The 19,131-nt window shown below is 39.7% G+C and overlaps 1 protein-coding gene across 3 annotated transcripts in view; it reads left to right on the forward strand.

Annotated features, from left to right (window-relative positions):
• The first annotated feature begins 8,110 nt into the window (after window positions 1-8,110).
• The window catches only part of STEAP2 (STEAP2 metalloreductase), a 40,121-nt gene continuing 29,100 nt past the window's right edge, over window positions 8,111-19,131 (forward strand). The window contains exon 1 of one of the 3 annotated variants that reach the window (XM_026681379.2): window positions 8,111-8,627. The gene's annotated coding sequence lies outside the window, so the exon portion shown is untranslated. Of the gene's footprint in view, window positions 8,628-13,166; window positions 13,271-19,131 lie in introns of those variants that run through there. The other 2 variants (XM_087946197.1, XM_087946198.1) reach the window with 2 other exon arrangements.

A 19,131-nucleotide genomic window follows, 5' to 3' on the forward strand; every position in this document is an offset into this window, starting at 1 on the left:
GCTCTCTTCTCCGCTCTCCCACCGTTCGCACATGTTGGAAGCACCGTAAAACCTGATAACCCACCCGGGGCTCCCCATCCTTAACCTACAGCCGCCCGCATGCAAAACCTGCGTGCAAAAAGAAAAAAAGAAAAAGAAAAGTACGCCGCACGTGAGGATCTTCGAATCCTCTCCTCCCACACCGCTAAGGAAGGAAGAGGGGAAAGGTTGCGCAGCGCGTGGCGAGTGACACCCGCCACACACACACACACACACACACACACACACCGCTCCCCCAGCCTCCCTCCCGGCTGCAACTCAAGCTCGAAGTGGGAGTCGGAGTCCTCCGGCGTATAAGACGACCCCCCCACTTGGAGGCATGTTTTTCAGGGCAAAAAAGTCGTCTTATACGCCGGCAAATACGGTATATCTGGATATATTTTATATCTAATGGGATCTCCATTTATACAACTGTGTGTGGATGGAGTGAACTCTACTTTGACCAAGCAAGTAGAAAATATATTATCAATTCTTGCTAATTACAAGATGTACATACAACTTAATTAATCAATACATAACAAATGGATCGTTTACTACAGCTAACTACAACATAAAATCTAACATCTACAATGGCACCGAGAGGAATATAATTGCTTCCTCTCCAGGAAACTGTTGTCAGCATTAAATTTGAATTTGTTCATTTCATTTATTTTAGTGAAATTTATTGCCTAACAAGTATGGGCAGCACATTTCTAGCTTGACTACAAAAAGGGTGGAATGCCAAAACAAGTTGTAATAGGTGGTTCTATTGCATTAGTAACAGTAATAGTTTTAGAAGAGGCCTTCTGAAAAAAAATTATAGTGACCAGGTCTGGGCTACAAAAATCCAATTGATCATGAAATGGGAACAAACTGTAACTTTTGTGTAGATTTACAAAAATCCTTATGAATTTGTGTATATAGTTTTCATAGGTACATGAATTGTTATAATAAGCACACACATGGATATCTACAAAAATATCTTCCTAATATTGCATATCATCCTTTCCAAATTTCATTGCAATTTGCCGCACAAGATTTTTTTTTCTGTACTCAAATAAGAAAAAGATAAATATAAAGAGTAATGAATAGTAGTTCACAAAACATATGAACTATAAGAACTCTGCAACCTATACCCAGTTCCATGGTAGCAAACTGGATAAAATAAACCTGAGTAACAACGTATAGGATTGCTGGTAAACTTTATCAAGGCACAATAAAATGCATAGCTATTGAAAACTTCATCACTATGTATAATGAGACTTCTAAGTAAGGAAGTAACATTTGTAGAATCAGTTTTTAAAGCACCATCAAATTTTCCTTCTGTTTGGTGGATTTCTTTTGTAATTTCTTTTGCATTAAACTAGACCAGTAGCAGTTTAGTTAATTAGAGCAGAACATTCCTTGCATATATAGTCACTAAGAAGCTCTAATTCATTTAGTGAGATTTATTCTAATCAAATAAGCAAATATAGAATTTCAATGTACCTTTACTTTCTGCCAAAATATTAAAGAAAAATTACTGAGTCAAATGAGATTACCATAGAAAAAGCAAATATGACATCAAAAGACGATATTAAACACCTAGGTTAAAGGCTAATAGATCAAATGTCTAAGAGATAACAGCAGAAAGTGAAAGGTAAGCCAGTTTACTTTTCTTTTGTGCGTTAATCAATGATGCTGTGAAGTTATCTTCCACAACTTTCAAAAGTATTGGCATCAACTTGCCTGCCTCTGATACTGCTGCTCCTCATTATTATAGTTGGTTATACCACCAGATGTTTGGATTGAATTTAGCATTCTTATCCACTTATTGAGTCCTTCCTAAAAGCCTGGGATAGGCAAATGTTACTATTTGATGAGGTTATATAAGGTTGTAAGTTGTTCCAAGTAAAAGTTACCTTTTGCAATTGACTGATGGTGTTTTTGTCAATGCCAATAGTAGTCCTGCAAATATTTTGGGATTGCACCAATATGGCTATTATACTGACAGTATCTTTGCTGTCTTTTTCTACAACTGCTCTACTTCTAGGTCTTGTATTTTGTGATTCTTTCCTTTTCCCCTGTCTCCAGGTACTGCAGCGTCCACTATCCAAGCTTTTTAAAAAATTCTTTTCATTAGTCATTATACTTTATGAAGTATAACATAACACTTAAGAGTGTTATGTATCAGGTGATTGTCTGTTTGCATTGTTGTTGATGTTATTTACAGGTTGAGAATTAGATTAACAATCCAAAGAGACGGACATCTATATGCATAAATGAAGGAGAACTATATACAGTGTTTGGGACCAAAGTAACAATGTTTCAATACTATATGAGAATAAAAAATTAATATTCAATTAGTGTTAGTAAATGGTCTTAAATGAAAAATGCTAACATTTGCAAGTTCACAATGTGACATTTCAAATTAATTGTGCTGTTTTTATCTTTGCAATATATATATATTAAATCCCTACTCACAATTATAGAGATTTGTATCACTTTAATTTATAAGAATCATAAAATTGCCAGCAGATGAGGGGAGAGGTGTCAAAAATGTCAAGCCAAAGAATTGCAACTGTGCAGTTAAACCTCACTTCTTAGTATGTAACGCATAAAAAGGTATGGGGCTTTGGGTGATCATAGCCACCTTTTAAAAATTTTTGACCCACCTATAAACATTCCTAGCCAAATGTAAAAGGGAAACCCATAAGAAGGGTGTTACTATAATTTTGCTTCCTACTTCTTGTCCCGCAACTTCTGAGTCATAAATAGGATGAATTAGTTCAAATTTGAAATCAGAATAAATGGAGGGGAAATTGTTAGTCTAACATGCATTCACAAAAGCAGTAGCAAAGAATTAGCTAAGATAAATACTAAAGTTCAGAAAGATTATATACAAGAAGGCAGAAGGAAGCAACTATTCACTGTACACTGAAGAAAATTTGAAATGCAAGAACAGAAAGGAATGGTCAGAGGAGAGTCGAACTCATTGGTAGCCTCACACTGCAGTGAACAAGGGCACACATTCAATTTTGCAGCTATTAAGATTGTTGGGCGGGCAGGCACAAAAACAGCCAGGGAAATGATTAAAGCCTGGGAAAAATCAGTCAACTGATATGACCCTGCTAGAGAGAAGTTCCCTGAAGATGGTCTGCAGCACAAGCGAAAGACAAAATCTCTGGTCCTGGTAACTGACCCAGATTGGATCCTGCAACATTATCCTGGGACATGTATATTTGGCTTCATTCGTAAGAAAATTTGACTACAGCATCCCCAACACAAGGTCCAGCATGCTACTTCTAAATATTTTAACCTAAAGACACACATCAATACCTTCTGTCTTAGCGTACTTGTAACCTTCCTATCCCTCTTGCTTAGTTTTATTTTAGTTGGATTTTTAAATTTAAATATTTAATTATTGTTTTGATACTTTATTCTGTATTTTATCCAATGGCTATAAACTGCCTAGAATTGCCTCCAGAAAGATGATTGGGGTGCAAATTTGATATTTAGGGAGGGAGGGACAGAGAGAGAGAGGCCTTGAGGTTGGTACTCAGAACAGAAAGGTTGCCATGGAGATTGAAAAATTGTGATCTCTGGCGATAATGGGATGCCTCTGAAAGTGAAAGCCAACTTGTCCAAACTGTTCTGTACTGTAACACTTTCTATGTGCTCTGATGGCCATGTAGCCTTCTTGTTCAGATTTCCTGATAATGGTAATGGAAACCCAGCAATCAGTGGGAAAAGTTTGAAAATAAAGAATGAAAGTCAACAGGACTGTTAGGAAAAGAATCTTGGTTTTGTCCTCCAGGTTATTCTGCCTAAGATTTTCAAGTGGTAATGACAGTAGGCTCACTGAAATAGAGAAGGAAACTGAAGCAACATTGATGGAAAGAAAGGGACAAGAATGAGAAGATGGTTGCATATGCATTCACTGAGTCCGAGAATTAAATCAGTCCAAGACAAAGAAGTTTTTCCACCTCAGTTTAAAACCTCTGAGTTGGCAATTATTTCCAGAGTGTCCTGCCAATAAAATTTCAGGCCATATAAAGGGGACATTTGGTAATTAAAAGCTTATTAAATTGGATTTAGAGATAGTTTTAAATGTATTTATTTAGTGTATGGCAAATACATGGACTTATAATGGATCAAATGTTAATGTCCAGTCCATCCAGCATTCAAGGACAGGGTGGTCTATGTGGAAAAAAATCAGGCATTGGGCCGGTGTAAGCTCTTAATGAATATTCGGACACAATCGTGATGGATATTTTGTCAAGGAGCACCACAGTCACACTGAGGGGTAGAGACAAGACCCGACTTAAACAATGAGTCCTGGCAGACACCATGTTGGGTATGTATCCTGTTCAGAGTTGACCAATGTTGGCAAGGAAGGTCAAAACCCGGCACCTTTTGTGTAGGGTCATCTACATAACTGCCTGTACCTGGGCATCCAGCAGCCCATTTGGCTTTCCACTGTGTGTTGATGTCAAAGTTGTTAGACATCTGTTGAGTGAGTGCCCGAGAGGGCTTCCTGGATTTAAGCCTGCCAATTGATAGATGAGAAAGATCAGCGTGCACAGGGAGAAGTGGGTTTCTCGTAATTTGGTTGTACTCCTTCACTAAGGCTTCCTGTCTTCATACAGTTGGTGGAACAATGTGGCTCAAGACGGAGAGCCAGCAAGTACGAGTAGATTTTATGTAACTGCTTATGATCCTCATTGTATCGTTTAGTCTAACTTCAGTCTTGCTGGTGTGGCAGCTATTAAGCCAAACGAGGGGGCAGTATTCAGCTGTGGAGTAGACTAATCCTTGTGCTGATATTCTGAAAGTAGAGGCTGAGGCTCCCTATCTTGATCCTTCTAGTTTCTAGAGTAAGTTGTTCCTTTTTAGGGACAATTTCTCTAGGTGTTTCTTATAGGAGAGAGTCCAATCCAAAATTACTCTGAGGAATTTGGGGTGAGGATCATAGGGGAATGGGTTGTTATTCAGGTAGACCTTCAGGGTGGCATTGGCAAGGTTGCTATTGAGATAGAAACAGGTGGTCACCATTTTGCTGAAAATGGGTATGAGTCTCCAGTCAGCAAAGAATTTGCCCAGGGACTTCAAGTCCTCAGAGAGGAGGCAGTCCAATACTTCCAAGATTTTATTTTGCGCTGCTGGAGCCAGGTCATCATTCTGCATATACAAATTTATGTCCCTTTGTAGCTGGCATATCTGAGGTACAAAGATTGAACAGTGTGGGTGCCAGTATAGAACCTTGTGGAAGGCCATTGTTGAGTCTTCTTAACTTGCTAACATTGTCTTCCATAATGATCTGAAATATCTATTGCTGAGCATATTGTTTATTAGGCGACAGAGGATTTTACAGGGGATGATGTGACTCAGTTTGTAAAGCAGACCCTTCTTCAGTGGTGGTATTCTACCGGTTCGGCCAAGCTGATAGCACCAATGAGCAGCAGAGACTAAACCAGTTCTCTCCAACGCTCTGCTGTTTGGTCTACCCACCCTCCTGGACTCCCATACTAATCTTTATTCCCTGGTTTTGCTTTGCATGGCAGCTGCTGAAGCGACAGGGAGAGTGCAGGATTGAAGGAGGTTTAAGTCGAAAAGCCTCTGCGCCTGCACAAAGTGTGTGTTTGGTGCATGCATGTGCAGTGTGTGTGTATGCAAAGCACACCCACCAAGCCATGGCCACCGAACCGGTGGTAAAAAAATTTGAAACATGCTACTGACTTTCTTCCACATGGTATTTTATGCTGCAGTAAGGTTCATGAACAGATCTGTGGTTTTTAAGCCTTGCTGGAAACCAGCCTTGATATGTCCTGTTAGGCTCAGCACCTGATCAACACAACTGCAATTATGATGAAAGCCGGCTTGTTCCATGGGCAGAAATGTATCTATTGTGGGTTCAATTTGGTTCATAATAAGTTTCTCCAGAAATTTGTAACAAGAACTCAGAAGGGCAATGGGGCGGTAGGTTTCTATTCTGTCTTGTGGTTTGCCAGGTTTCAGAAGTGATATTACTTTGGCTTTTTTGAATTCCGGAGGGAGGTGTCTGCTAGAAAGTATGTTTGAAAAGAATTTGCCAGGCCAATTCCTTGTTAGTCTTCCAGAATGAATTAGAAATTCAGTGTGGATGCCATCAAAACCTGGTGCTTTGCCGGACTTCAGACTGTTGATGGCTGCGTTGATTTCGTCCAGAGAAAGGGTGGGTGAATTCAGAGTGTGATGGAGCCAACCATCGAAAGGCTGAGAGCACTTTCTTGATGGTAGTGGAGTGCTCTTTCACTCTTGGGGCTTTAGAGAATGAGACAACTTGGGAGGCTACTTGGTTGGCAGTTACTTTGGGTGTTTGTTGAGCAGGTTGTCTGGCAGTTCTCTGTTTCCTTAGTAGGCTCCAGGCTTTCTTGCTGGATTTGCTGAAATTTAATGAGGTTGTGAGTTGTTCCTGTGTTTTGCGATGAGCTGCATCCATGTTTCTCAATTTTAAAATCCTACAAATCTCTCTGTAAGTTGTTTTTAAAAAAACCTTCTTGGGATGAATTACATTTCAATATTGTAAAAGAGAACATTTTCTTTCTTGTGTAATTCAAAATTTTCTGATTTCCTCAGAGATGAGGCTCCAAACCATGTGTCCTTTTCTAACAGTACTGAATTGTTTCTTAGATGATCAGAACACTTGTGTTTTAAGTGTAGTTTCCCAATATTTATTTAGTTCAACCTTCCTTCCTATTTAAGCAATTACTTATAACTGTATGTAGTTATAGTTACATATCTTCACAATGTTGTAAAATAGTTCTCCCAGCTATCAAGCCTGCTAAACAAATACACAAGCACAAATATTAGATTTGTACAAAGAACTTAACAAGGCACTCTGTTTGTAATGTAAGTGCCACACTGGATCTGCTGCTTGATGTCAAAAGGTTTGGTTGTACCTAATAATTGCGCTAAGAGGAGATAGATTGCAAGCAATTTTGGATTTTATGCCTTTCCTATTGATGACTACCTTCAAATTTGTCATTTTCACAGAAGCTGCATGCAGAATTAAGTTTTTTACTGAGCTATCTATCATAATCCCAAAACACTTTCCTTGAGTAGTCATGTAAGTAGCCCTTTAGAAAAGTGTCAATAAATGGTATTCCCTAGTAGAAATTCTACCTGGAAGGCCAGTCCTGGAAGAACAAAATTACAAGGAACCATAGTGCTAACTGAAAATATTACCATTGCCTCAGACATTGCTAAATGATATAATCAAAGCCGCTCAACATTTCCATTTTTTCAAGGAAGGGAAGTTATTGATCAATAACATACCACTAAATTTGGAATTCTGATTGTATGGCCAACTCTAATATTTTACAGCTGAAGGAAACAAATTAAAGTTGATATTTTCCCACCAGCTTATTGCTCATTATAATATGCATCCCAACCTTCTGTTTGAATACATATTTAACATGAGCTTGTAAGAAGCAACTAATTTGGAGAAAAGATCATTTAGCAACCACGAATGGGATTTGCAACTATGCCATCCATTAAGAAAAGTGGTTGCCAGGTAAACCACAACTGTGTTTATAATCTTACTTTAGCTTTCCTTTGTTTACAGGATTTCAAGGTCATAAATACGAGGATTGATCCTAAAATTACTTTTTCAACAATGATCACTAAATGAGTAGTAGCTAATTGAGGACTACCTGTATTTATTACAATAGTAGAACCTGTACTACGGTAGCATGAGCTGAAAACCGTTCTCTCAGCTATTTAACATGTGGAACAAAAAGACCTTTGAGAACATTTCCACAAATGTACTTTTGATCAGTGCCTGATCCAGGGTCAAGGGTGTTTACCAGTTACTAGAAAAACAGCTATACATGATCTCCTTTTATTAAACAACCTCACCAAGCATGAATTTTTACATATACATATACAAGCAATTTAATCTTTGGCATTTACAATTGCAATGCCTCGGAAAAGGGCTAGTTAAAATACTGAGTCATGATCACAGCCTAATAACCCACAGAGGTACTTTAGTTTAGGATTATTTTATATAGATAGGTAGGTAAACAGGCAGGAAGGTAAGAGAGGATTACACAATATGTGGAAACGACGTCACCTTATCTTCTAAATGTTTGCTTTTATTCTGTAATTCTGCATCTAGGGACAGGAACACCCAGAACAGAAGGGGGGAAAAGCTCCTGGATTGTTTTGGTTTTTTTTATTTTTGGCCTGTCTTTTCTGTTAACAGCAGCAAGCTAGACTCTTCCCGCCCGTAGGGCCTGTTCAATGTCCCCCTCCGCACGCGCGCTTCCCTCCTCGGGTGGAAGTCGCCCGCTGCAGTCCGCGCTGCCTTCTGTGTGACTGGGCGCGCACAAGCGGCGGCTTGCTTTGCGCGCCCCCCTCCCCTTCTCCCCGGTTGCCCATACTCCGCTGCCGTTTCCTCCTCCTCCTCCTCCTCTCAGTGCCCTGCTCAAGGACGAAGCAGGCTGCCCGCTCGGCCTCCGCTCGCCTGTGGCACCCGTCTCCCACACGACAGAGTCGACGAAGCGACGAAAGAAGCGCGTCTTTCCCTCTTGGCTTGGAGAGAGCAAGAGAGAGAGAGCGGTGGGCAGCAGCGCGGGCGATGAAGTGAGGTGAGCAATAAAGAAAGAGCAACCAAAGCTGAGATGCATTCATTAAGTAACATCGCGCAGAGCCAAGAGAAAAAACAGGGGAGAAGCTGAGCCTCTCGCGGGTTTAACTACTCACCGAGCCCCCCGTGATTGTCCCCCCACCCCATGGCAGTCCCTTCTGAAAATTAAAGCAGAGAAATCCTGGCCGGGGACACAGCGAGCATAGAGAGAGATAGCTTGCTCGAGCCGAAGCATTGATTTCTATTTAACTTGGCCGTGTGGGGCTTTCAACTGGTGACAGGATGCAAAACGGCCCTGGAAAACAGAATATACTGCCCCTCCCTCGCTTCCCTCTCCCAAAAAATAAAAGAAATACAGAAGGCTGAGTCCTTGGTGCTATTTCACATGACATCTAGAGCAAACAGGGAAATTAATAAAGGAAGGTTTATATATGGCCTAATTATGTGGGTTGCTGTGGGTTACAGGCTAATAAAATCGTGATTAGGTCTTATGTATTTATATTTCTTTTCAAGGCACAGTCAACAAAATGATTAACCCCAGAGTTAGCTGTTAAACTGCTGAGGTCAAAGAATGCACCACTGTGTCAAAAGTCTAAGTATAGGAGAGAAAAATCAATAGGATATGAGCTTTAGAGGCTCCTTGTTTCAGTCCTGAGTGCAACACAGGAGTTCAGTATTGCAAAACTAATTGGAAGCCGAAACAGCAAAATTCTGATGGTCTACAGGCTTTTATGGTCATTTAGGAGTAAACTATGTAAAATGGAAATCAAATATATTGGCATAGTCATCTTCCTTTGTTCAAATATTAATAACAAGTGACAACAAGTAATTAAAGCCTCTTGTTGAACTACCTGTTGTATCCACAATCCAAAATGCAGGTAAGCATCGACTTTCAACATGGGAACATAACTATGCCCTTGTAATATTTACACTGGGAACGGAAATGTAAGTCTCCTTTGAGTCCAGCTTAATTCCTGGTAATGCGTATAGCCATGCAGCATTCTTGGCGACAGTTGACTGAGCCAGTGTTGTCCAAAGACAATTTCCATCGTCATGTGGCCAGCATGGCTATATGTCAAAAGCGCAAGGAATGCTGTTACCTTCCCACTGAATTGGTACCTATTTGTCTACTCACATTTGTATGCTTTTGAACTGATAAGTACTAATAAATTAGCATATTATCATATAGTGCACTTTATCTTAGGATGGGTGGTCAGCTGTACATGAAAGTGAAAATGAAAACCCAGGTGGTAATTAGTACAATTAAGTGGTCATTTATATGCCATCTATTTAAAAATGTCTTGATTTTTGTGCTTTAATTTTAATGTGGTTTTTACTTCAGGTTAGGCTTCAGGTTAGGGTTTGGGTTTTCCTTGAGAACATGTTCTCCCTCCCTTCTTCCTTCCCTTCCTCTTTCTCTCCCTTCCAAGACTTGTTTCTTTGCCCATGTTATGTGTTATATGTACTTGTCTTCCACATAGACCAGTGTCTAAACTTCTGGACCTTGGACTTTTTTATTCAATATGCCTTTGGATTATTGATTCCCTGTCTGGCCGCTCACGGAGGGTCAGAGTAGGTAATCATACCTCTTCAGCCCTTATTCTTAACACTGGTACACCACAGGGCTGTATGTTGAGTCCCTTATTTTATACTCTTTATGTGCATGACTGCATTCCCACTCACACTATAATACTATTACTAAATTTGCAGAGGATACAAGAGTGGTGGGACTCATCTCCGGGGTGATGATTCTGCCTACCAAGATAAGGTGGTCCAATTGCTTTTGTGGTATGGAGACAATAACTTGGTCCTCAATACCAGTAAGACCAAAGAGCTTATAGTGGACTATAGAAGGAACAGATCAGACATCCAGCCCTTGCTTATCAATGGAGACCAAGTGGAGCAAGTGGCCAGTTTTAAGTTTCTGGGTGTTACCATAAAAGATGACCTGACCTGGAGTGCTCACATTGCAGCCCTGGTCAAAAGGGCCCAGCAGAGATTATACTACCTGAGACTTCTCAGAAAACAACAACTGAATGAAAAACTGCTGGTGACCTTTTACCACTGCACTATAGAGAGTACCTTAACATACTGCACCTCTGTATGGTTTGCCAATTGCACAGTGGCAGATAGGACAGCACTCCAGAGGGTTAACGTCATTGCCCAGAAGATCATTGGTTGTCCTCTCCCCTCTTTGGAAGAGCTTTATAGCTCCCGCTGCCTTAAGAAAGTTCAGAACATTCTCAAAGATCCATCTCATCTGGCCATCCTTTTTTTTGAACTATTACCATTTGGCAAACAGTACAGAATAATAAAAACAAGGACAAATAGGCTGAAAAATGGCAGTAGCTCTTTTGAATTCTACTGTATAAGTGCAGTGTTGGTGTGGTATCAGGGGTTTTCAATGTGTGTAGTGTGAAGGATGTGTGTTGGTGTTTGTTTTCATGGTCAGATGTGCATTGAAGATGGTGTTTAATTATGAGGTGCAATGACAATAAAGTAAATTAAATATGCTATAACTGGTCAGCTAACAAAAACACCAGTAAGAAGCAAATAAAGACAAGAAAAACAACAATCGACACCCCCTAAACCTGGTGCCCTAACAATTCTTCACAGTGCATCAACAATTACAAGAATTACAAACTCTGGGCTCTAGCCTCATTCTACCTTAATACTTGGGAGAAGAGCCAGTGGTGCTAGATAACAACAGGAGAAAAATGGGGAAATTTCTCACAATATATAAGACCTTTTAAGATCTTTTGAAACCGATACTTCATTGTTCAGAATTTTTAATACATCCTGCAATGGAAAAACCACCATCTCTTTGTCAGAAAGGGAGAAAGAAAAGATTTTGAATATGCAGTAGTCAGTTACTGTTTGAGATGGTTAATTTGACGGAAATGAACAGTAAACTCAAGCAGGGCTGGTTTGCTTAAGAGATTGATTCTTCATGTATGCTAGAAACTGGACTATTGTTACAGAGGCACATTCTTTTCTAATTTCTATTTTGCTTTTCTCTGCTCTTTTTTTTGTTTTTAGAAATTTTTGCTCAATAGCTGCTTTAGGTAAGTACAGGTAGCCCTCGGTTTACAATTGAGACCAGAGTTTATGTTGCTAAGTGAGAAATTTGTTAGGGGACTCTTGTTCTATCTTATTACTCTTCTTGCCACATTTGTTAAGTGAATCACTGCAATTGTTAAATTAGTAAAATGGTTGTTAAGTGATTCTGGTTTCCCTATTGATTTTGCTGATCAGACAGTCACAAAATATGGTCACATGAACCCAGGACACTGCAACTGTCATAAATATGAACCAGTTGTCAAGTATCCAAATGTAAATCACATGATAATGGGGATGCTGCAACGGTCATAAGTGTAAAAAAGTGGTCACAAGTCATTTTTGTGGCGTTGTTACTTTGAATGGTCACTAAGTGAACTGTTGTAAGTTGACAACTGCCTGTATCAATATTTTAGGTGAATTAAAATAATATTTCTATACCATACCTGACCTGTACATTGAGAGCTAGTCCCTGATAGCTCATTGCATTTGAATATAATCATTGAGAAGGGAAGAGCAAACTGTAGGGAAAAAAGAAATGTCCAAATCAAATAAGCAGTGGCAGCATCTGAAAGATACCCTTTGAACTTTTAAATGGCAATTGTCGGGAAAAAGGATTACCTTGTCTGGAAGACAAGAAAATAGGGATGTAGTTCTTGCTTAGCAACCACAGTTGGGACTGGTAGTCCCATTGCTAAGCACTGTGGTTGCTTAGCCAAAAAAAAAAGAAAAGAAAAGAAAGTCACATGACCATGATGGCCATAAGATGTCACTTCCTATTCAGTCATTAAGCAAGTCACCACAGTTGTGAAATGAAGTATCATGTGACCACGACTTACAACTTTATTTATGTGTTTTCTGTTAACTCTTGCTTGTTGCTAGCTGGTTAGGGAAGGCACACAAATGGCAATCCCATGAGCATGGGAAGCTACACGAGTATGGAGCATTGCAACAGTTGTAAATGCAAGTATTGGTCACAAAACATTTTTTTTTTACACTATTGTAGCTTTGAAAGTTTGCAAAACAAGGCAATTGGGCATTCCGACACTGCATATCTCCAGTGGCTACTTAAGGACGAACAGTCCGTAACTACATTCTGTGCAGCAGCACTGGGCATTCGTCGGAAATACGTGTCTAATCCACCATAGCTATTTTATACAACAAAGGTGTATCCATTGTACTGTTTATTCCTTTGCATTTTAGTATTAAACTGACAACAGGCCTCGCAATTTTATGTTTTGTATTTTAGTGTAGTTAGACCATGTGTAATTGACAGACTGGGTTTTATCATAGATGTTATCTGTTATTTATTATTTTATTTTAGAATTTTAATTGGATATTCACTGAGTGTTTTTATTTATTTTGGTCTCTGGTCTATAAACAAATAAAATCATAAATTCTTAAAAAAAAACAAGTCAATTGATAAGCAAGGACTATCTGTAAGAAAATACATGATTCTTTTGCTTTGTGGACCTATCATAAGTTAACATTTATATTTCAAAGATGATCCAACAATTCTGATAACACATATTTTAATGGATTATAGCAAACTACTTCATGTTCCTGGCACATATTCAAAAGTTGCAGGTGCTTATGCCAAATCTGACTGCATTATTAGCAAAGGATTATTTTAAAACATTAATGATATGATCTTTAACACATCTGCTTGGAAATGTATTGCAGTGGAAAAAATTATAACTGCCAGATTTGTAAACAAAAACTACATATAGTGATTTTATATTGGTATAGTAATTTACTGATGAAAGAGCTGACTAACATTTCAGAATGCAAGTAGAAGGATGGATAGTATGAGGCCAAGCAGTTACCACCCATGCAACTCTGTAGATCAAATGTTATTTTTTCTCTGAATCTAAAATGCTTCTTCGTTTTTTAGAATGACCCAGGGTAAGTTTAGAATAACATAGTTGGAAGGGACCTTGGCGGTCTAATCTAGTCCAACCCCCTCCTTAGGCAGGAAACCCTACACCACTTCAGATAAATGTTTATCTACTCTCTTCTTAAAAACTTCCAGAGTTGGAGCATTCACAACTTCTGGGACAAGTTGTTCTACTGATTAATTGTTGTAACTGTCAGGCAATTTCTCCTTAGTTCTAAGTTGCTTCTCTCCTTGTTTAGTTTCCACCCATTGCTTCTTGTCCTGCCCTCAGGTGCTTTGGAGAATAGCTTGACTCCCTCTTCTTTGTGGCAGCCCCTGAGATATTGAAACACTGCTATCATGTCACTCCCTAGTCCTTCTTTTCATTAAACCAGACATACCCAGTTCCTGCAACCATTCTCCATATGTTTTAGCTTCCAGTCCCCTAATCATCTTTGATGATTTAGATGGCAAATGAAGACATTTGAAAAACTAATCAAACATTTGAGACTGGTTGTTTAATAATTACTAATAGTACTTTTATTATTCTTGCTAGTTTAGCTTCTCGTGAATATGCTTTTAATTGCATATTGTTGATACATTTTTCTGTATTTTCCCATCCACTTTAACTTATTTTTTGAAACTAAAAAGCGAAGTAGAATTTCAAGATAATTATGCATTGTGTATGGCAATTTATCTGTACACATAATCCATATAACTGTCAGATACCATAAATTGATCGTAAGCATGTACATTTAGAAAAGAATCCGATGGAAGATTATGAATTTACCTCAAAGTGTGTATATGCGTAAGATCTGGTTATATTTCTTTAATATTCCTGTGTTCTTTTATTCAGAAATAACTTATTTTGACTTCATGGGATATATGGATAGAAGTGATAGCATATGCTCATCACATGTTCTCAGATACGTGGCAGTGGGTTTAGGAACAGATTCACTATCCATTGTCTATCATTGCTGAATGCTATAACTGAGCTGGAACATTTTAGTCAAGAGTATGTGTCTGTCTCCAGCAATGTTCTACTCATCTGAATTGCGACCACAGAGTCTTTAAAGTTCACAAATCCAGCATTATACTCTGTTGAAATAGTTGTTTTGTCACAGGAAAGTTCAACTTGTCTGGCAGCATCTTCTATAGCCAGAACATTTTGAATAAACACTAAACATTCTAAATCATTGCCTGAAACTCATCTGTGTTTATTACTACTATTTTACATTTATTTTTACTAGTATTTCTCACAGTTGCAGCAGAAATCTTAGAAAAACCAGCAGTTAAAATTGAGAAATCCGAGAGTGTTCACTCAGCATGGGGGAACGACCAGCAAATATCAGGGAGAGGAGGAGATTGGAGAATTCTATGAAGAAGAGGACAAAGAAGTTCATAGAGTAAAACTTGATAGAAGATCAGGGCTCCAAGGGACGAGCCAGAGACCCCTATGGTGTGCAGGCTGTAAAGGGAACCACCCCCGGCCGATTTGCAAATTCACGGATACAATCTGCCGCTGATGCGAGAGAAGGGGGCATATTGCTGAAGGATGCAGAGCAAATCTGCCAGCATGCTCCAGTCAGAGACAAGCAGGGTTCCCTGATCATCCACGTGGCCCACAACAAAGGGGATTCCAGAGATCTCCTCATTCAAATTACAGGAGGGAAGAGAATAGAATGGAGAAGGACAGAGACTATGAGCACACAATAGTGGGGCATTCTGGTCACCATAAATCAAAGAAATTCAACATCACAGTGATAATAGGAGAAAAACCTTGTGATATGGAAATTGACTCCGGATCCTACATATCTATGGTGTCCTGGATAACTATAAAAGAAGCAATCCCTGGCATAACTCGACAACAACTAAAACCACAATGTTTAATACTAAAAGATTTCCAAGGGAACAGAATTCCCGTGTTAGGAAGAGGAATTTTTCCAGTAAAATTCAGAAACTTCACCGGTGAATTGCCTTTAACCATCATGGACAAAGAAGCACCAAGCCTCCTCCGAATAGAATGGTTTAGAGCCATAAGAGTGGAGGTGACCATCCACACCACGCAAGCAGAGGAGCACAATCAAATGGGAGAGGACCTGCAGACTGAATTCAGACCCCTATTTCCCTCAACCTTGATCTAAAAGTTCCCCATCAGAATAAAACCAAGGCGAGTCCCTTTCGCCTTGAGACCCAAAGTAGATGAACAATTATATAAAGTCATAGTCCAGGGAGTACTAGAGCCAGTTGATCACACTAAATGGGAGACCCCTATAGTCACTCCTGTTAAGCCAGGTGGGTCAATTCGAATCTGTGCTAATTATAAAATTTCCCTGAATACTGCATTGCAACAGAGCGCATACCCCGTTGTACAACTTCTGTTGCATCAATAGGAAAAGGGAAATTTTTTGCCAAATTAGACTTGGCTCAAGCCTATTAGCAGTTACCTGTGGATGAAGAAACAGCAGAAGCTCAGACCTCTGTAACACACGGGTGCTTTCAAATGCAAAAGACTGCAATTTGGGGTCAGTGTAGCCCCTGGACTATTTCAAAGCTTAATGGAACGTCTACTACAGGGCATTGATGATGATGTCCTTCTGGCAGCAGAGGACAAAGAACAATTTAAACAAAGACTAAGGCTAGTCTTTTTTTAAAAAAAAAGTTTTTATTTTTTTAAGACAAACATATACAAACAAAACATAAAAACCATCCTCCATACAGTGTGTCAGTTGGTTACAAATCTTTTGTGCTATCCTTTTGTAGTCATTTCTCAATTTATATAAGTTTCCACATTATCAAGCTAACATGCTTATATGCTTATCAATTATTAATCATCCATGATCAAACTATTTATTCTATCACTCTATACGAGATATTTCAAATGTTATTTTAAAATTTATATTATACTTTCATCCAATGGTTATATATGTCTATATTATATTTTGTATCTATCTATTAAACCTATTACAAAATCAACAAATCTATTACATTACCATGTCTTTTTGTCCAACCATTGATAAAACAAATCCCATATCATATAAAATCATTTATCTTCTTGTTCTCTAATTTCAAATGTCAATTTACTCATTTTAGCACAGTCCATAATTTTCTTAATAATTTCCTCCTGCATAGGTATTTTATCGTTTTTCCAATTCTTAGAAAACACAATTCTAGTCGCTGTTAAAACATTTACAATCAAATACTTCAATTCTTTATTGTATATTTCCAGTATAATTCCCAATTAAAAAAAAAATCTCTGGTTTAAAGTCTATGTGATGTTTTATCATTTTTTCCAACCATGTATGGATTTTATTCCAATATTTTTTTGCATCCGAGCACATCCACCACATATGGTAATATGAGCCAGGTATCTGATGACATTTCCAACATTTATCCGATTTATTCTTAAACATTCTCGCAATTCTCATTGGGGGTAGATGCCACCTGTAAAACATCTTATACAAATTTTCTTCATATGTAGTTGACATAGTCATTTTATAATTTTGAGACCACAATTTTTGCCATTTCTTTAAATCAATCCCATATCCAAAAAATTTCCCCAAGCAATCATTGTTTCTTTCACTTGTTCTTCTTCCAGTTTAAATTCTAATAAGTCCATAAAGTTTTTAAATTACCGTATATACTCGAGTATAAGTCGACCTGAATATAAGCCGAGGCACCTAATTTTACCACAAAAACTGGGAAAACTTATTGACTCGTGTATAAGCCGAGGGTGGGAAATGCAGCAGCTACTGGTAAATTTCAAAAATAAAAATAATTAATTTGGGAAACGATCTCACTATCATGAAAGGTTTAATTGATTCACTAACCCAAAAGAAGAAGATGATGATGACAGCGGGAGGCAGGAGTCACTCTCTTCCCCTCCCCTCGGCAAAAAGGAAGAGCCACGGCAGCGCTTTGCAATGGCAGGTTCCTTTTTGCCTTTCCCTTCCCGAGGCGACGCGGGACTGGGGCCGCACCGGTGGCAGCAACTCCTGACAGCCCCAGCCGGACACCTGAGCGGAGCCCGGGCGGAACTGTCTGTTGCCGCCGTGGGCGCCGCTGCGGGCTCCCGGCTGCCCAAGTAAAGAACATGGCGGCGCCGGACCATCAGAGAAGCGGAGCAAAGCCGGAGACCAGCAGCCACCTCCCTCGGCGCAGAAAGCCTCCCCCAACCAGCCGGCCGGTCTCCTCCTCCTCGGCCACACAGAACAAACAGGCAGAGAAGGAGGAGAGCAGTTGGCCAGCTGGGGGAGGCCTCCCGTGCTGCAAAAGAGGCAGCCAACGATCTCCGGCGCCGCCCTGCTCCACGCACTGGCTGCTCGGACTTGCCGGGCCTGGCACATAGAACAGGGCGGCACCGGATGTTGGAGAAGCCAAGCGGAGCCGAAGCCACCTCGGCTCGCGTTGTTTTCTGAGCCCGCGAGCCTAGAGTCAGGGCGCTTTCATTGCACGGCGGAGCTTCTTGTCTCGGGAAAAACCGGGCGTCGTTGCTGCCCCCTGAGGGGAGGGCAATTCTGGGCTGCACGATTGGGGGACTTCGTGGCTTTGGGTGGGTGGGTGGGTGGGAGCGAGGATGGACGGAGTCTGTGAAGTGGGGCTTGCCTGCCCTTGCTGGCTGCCTCTGCTTCCTTAGGGGCGGTGAAGGCTCATCTGGACCAAGGGCGAGTCTCCCCCTCAGTTTCCCTGAAGGATCTTCCGTCGCTTTTGCCTTCTCCCAACATCTTCCCTCTGTTAAAATTCCCCCCACACACACACACACTTATTTTCGGGCGGATAGATTTCGTGTCTGAGCATTCTCACATGACGGTGGGTCTTTCCCCCCCTAAAAACAGTTAAAAAAAAGAAAAATATATCCTCATGCAAGAACTTTTCTGCTTCCGATTACCCCATGCTTAAAAGTTGCAAAGGAAACACGGAAGCAGGGAAGCGCCTGCCCAGCTCCGGAGCTCCACACCATTTTTTTTTCAGAGGGGAATCTGACTCGAGTATAAGCCGAGGGGGTTTTTTCAGCACAAAAATGGGCTGAAAAACTCGGCTTATACTCGAGTATATACGGCACCTTTTCGTCAGTACCCATCAAAATTTTATCTAAATCAGTCAACTTATCATAAATACCTTCTGTTTTAAAATCTTTATCAAATCTAGATTGTACTTGCAAATATGAAAACCAATTCATTTTTACACCTTGTTCTTCCAACGCTTGCATAGATTTAAGTTCACCCTTTTCATTCAATATCTCACCATATCTAACTGTTTGTTCCTTTTTATATATTACTGGATAGGAAAAAGCTTCAATAGTAGATATCCATAGTGGAATTTTTAAATAATGTCTTTTTGTCTTCTCCCAATTCAAAAACAGTGCCTCTCGAATATAATGTCTTCTAAAGTACCCCTGTGTTTTAGTTCCCTTATACCAAAGGAAAGCATGCCATCCTAGCAGTAAATCATGCCCTTCTAAAGTCAATAGTCTAGTGTTTCTTAATGTTATCCATTCCTTTACCCACATCAAACTTGTCGCCTAGTAATATAGCTCCCAGTTGGGCAAGGCAAACCCTTCTCTTATTCTTGC

Source organism: Notechis scutatus, chromosome Z (genome assembly GCF_049901735.1).
Source record: "Notechis scutatus isolate UNSWTSFEM ecotype Mainland chromosome Z, rNotScu1.2, whole genome shotgun sequence".
Taxonomy (NCBI): Eukaryota; Metazoa; Chordata; class Lepidosauria; order Squamata; family Elapidae; genus Notechis; species Notechis scutatus.